The sequence below is a fragment of the Denticeps clupeoides genome, chromosome 9, assembly GCF_900700375.1.
Source record: "Denticeps clupeoides chromosome 9, fDenClu1.1, whole genome shotgun sequence".
In the NCBI taxonomy this organism is placed as follows: domain Eukaryota; kingdom Metazoa; phylum Chordata; class Actinopteri; order Clupeiformes; family Denticipitidae; genus Denticeps; species Denticeps clupeoides.
In genome coordinates this window covers 5,662,398-5,665,572 of record NC_041715.1, presented here as the reverse complement: position 1 = coordinate 5,665,572, position 3,175 = coordinate 5,662,398, and the positions used below count along the sequence as shown (strand labels likewise).

The window sequence follows — 3,175 nt, the reverse complement described above, 5'->3', positions numbered from 1 at the left end:
AAAAAAAAAAAAAAACTTTGATACTGTTTTGTTATGTTATGTTATGTTATGTTCAAAAACTTGCTTTAGTAAAAAGTAAGATATTAAATACAGAGAAACAACTACGCAGGCAATAATCTGGAATATTTATTTTAAAGTATTTAATATATGAAATAGCTCAAAATATCAAAAACATAGTGTGTGCGTGTGTGTGTCTGTGTGTATGTGTGACTTCAAGTGGACAACATTATAACATTATATTGTTTGATATGATGATAACATTGTAACACACACACACACATTCATGAGAAATTGGACAAAACATGTCCACAAAAACTTGTCAGTTCTGTTTTTTTTCGGTAAAATGAGAACTATTAATAAAATGATTGGTCTGTTTTTCAATTTTTTAGCTTTTTAGGGACAGAAGGGAGATTTAATAAACAGGCGTCAAAACTTTTGCTGGAAATGTATACAGTGCTATTTATACATTGTGTGTGTGTGTGTGCGTGTGTGTGTGTGTATAAATAACCGAGTGTGTGTGCCTGTGTGTGTGTGTGCATGCATAAATTGGGTCTCTGTGCAGACTGTTTTTAATGCATTCCATTAAAGCACTATAGCTGCACTATAAAATTCATGAAACTGCGAGACGCCTTTATTTCCAGTGCCATTTCTGCCCACCGTTTTCCCTTTTACTGCCTCCTTTAGCGGTGAGTGGCAGGTGTTCCTCATTAGGACGGCTTATTGAATCTTCCAGCTCCTTGCGCCCATTCAGACTCCATCCTCGTGAGTCTCTGCCCAGCACCTCATCTCATTTCCTGGCCCAATGTCTGATTGTACCATTCATATTTTAATTGTTTTTAATGTTACCGCCAACATTATACTTTTAAACTGATCATAAAAAGAAAAACATAAGCACACAAACATCCGAAAAAACGACTTGTCTGGCCCAATTTTCAGTAAGCATGCGAATAAACGTGTGTCTGTGACATCTGTTGTCACTGCATGAGGTGGCTGGACCCCATCAGATGATGACCAGACTGAGGCAGCAATGAATATTTAATAAACGTCCCCCTGATTCCGTTCCAGCGCTCCACTTGAGGGAAGTCAGTTGCCTTCTGTCATATATGCCGCAACTGTCAGGAGTATCAGGCCACCCATGGCACATAATCCGCCATGACAGTCGTCACGCCGCCGCCGAGGCTTGCCCTGTCCGTACCCGTCACGCGGCATGTTGCGAAATCGGTTTCAGGGGCTGTCAGGGAGCGGCGAGACCTGATTGGCGTCGCAAGCGTCTCCACACAAAATGCGATACGTCCACTTGATGTCTCCGCTGCCGAGGTAATAGGTTTTCATGAGTGCATGTTTCCCATGATGCTCTGTTAGCTGGTTCAAAATTGGCCCTGTCCAGCCAGCTGTTCTCAGACCTGGGAACTCGAGCTGGGGCGCCATTAGATTAACTTCACCAATACACCTACGGTAATAATGTCTGGATATAATGGAAATTATGCGGGACTGTCTTTAAGCAGGAACTGCGCTGTCGCTTGAGGGCCCTTTGGAACATAAGACGCCATAGCAGCTGGAACAATACGACATTTTCCTTCAGTGTTTAATGAGAAGCGATTAAACGTGCTCGCGCACACACACACACACACACACACACACACACACTTTCAAGCTTGTTTCGTCTCCTCATCCTTAGGTAAACTCGTTAATGCTCTGGTGGCATTGCAGCTTTGAGGACCAGCTCTGAAGGCCGGTGGAAGAGGAAAAAATCTGCCACTGATGTCGGGTCCAGGGTGAGAAGACGCCGACCCTGTGAGGAAGAGGCGTATTAGGAGGCCACTCCACCCGCAGCCGAACCGCAGCGACAACAGACAGTGACCGAGAGGGGCTGAGCTGAATGCCAGCGCTGGGACTTCATAGCACCAGAGACGGAGCCCAGGCAGCCTGGCTGAAGGGGCCGACATTTAATCACAATGAAAGGTCTGGATGTTTACTTGATATTAACGGCTTTTTCATCTCTATTCACATTGCTGACCCCACGTCTCCTGTACTCCCAACGCCCGCTAAAAATAGGGACGCTTTCTCCCAAATGCAATCGGCTGTTGCTATGGCTACGGAGCCCCATCAATGGCACTAAAAAAATGGAAAGTATAAAACAACTATAAAAAAGGGGGGAGATGTCCAGACCGGTAATGCCGTGCAGACATTACATTAATAGGAACTCTTTTTCTATGGTTTCATTCATCTGTGGATGAATGCATCAGTACGGGCGCCAAAAAACTGCTTTCTCTGCACTACTGCTTTCATGAGCAAAAAAAAAAAAAAAAATATATATATATATATATTATACTCTTTAAAATAATTTCTTTGGTTTTGCATTCAAATTTATGGTTAAATCCTTTAGCTGGACCCATTAGAGCCTCAGTACTGAGTAATGAGAAAGTTCCTAGACAGATAGACAGAAATGTACTATATGAAATCTATTCATTTTATTTTTTTCAGATCCTGATCTCAGATTCCTCTCCTGACTCCCATCCCATGGATTTATTCTATGTTCATGAACAATGTAAAGTGATATGCCTGGTGGGTAAGGAAGCAGATCCGTTAAATGCAGAGGACACATTTCGTTGTGTGCACCGTGTGTTGTGCTTCACTTTCAAGTTGTATTTTTGAGGAATAATTTTATTATTGAACAACCATGTTCTCAATGAACCCAAAAACTCATGAATATCAAAGCTGAATGTTTTTGGAAGTAGTTTTTAGTTTGTTTTTATTTTTAGCTATTTTAGGGGGATATCTGTGTGTGCAGGTGACTATTACTGTGCATAATTATTAGGCAACGTAACAAAAAACAAATATATACCCATTTCAATTATTTATTTTTACCAGTGAAACCAATATAACATCTCCACATTCACAAATATACATTTCTGACATTCAAAAACAAAACAAAAACAAATCAGCGACCAATATAACCACCTTTCTTTGCAAGGACACTCAAAAGCCTGCCATCCATGGATTCTGTCAGTGTTTTGATCTGTTCACCATCAACATTGCGTGCAGCAGCAACCACAGCCTCCCAGACACTGTTCAGAGAGGTGTACTGTTTTCCCTCCTTGTAAATCTCACATTTGGTTCAGATCAGGTGAACAAGGAGGCCATGTCATTAGTTTTTCTTCTTTTATACCCTTTG

At 41.6% G+C, this 3,175-nt stretch overlaps 1 long non-coding RNA gene across 1 annotated transcript; it reads left to right on the top strand.

Annotated features, from left to right (window-relative positions):
- Positions 1–1,179: 1,179 nt before the first annotated feature.
- On the top strand, positions 1,180–2,616 carry LOC114796753 (uncharacterized). Its single transcript, XR_003750778.1, has 3 exons — positions 1,180–1,317; positions 1,679–1,962; positions 2,485–2,616. It is a non-coding gene; the product is annotated as an uncharacterized LOC114796753 (long non-coding RNA).
- The last annotated feature ends 559 nt before the right edge of the window (positions 2,617–3,175 follow it).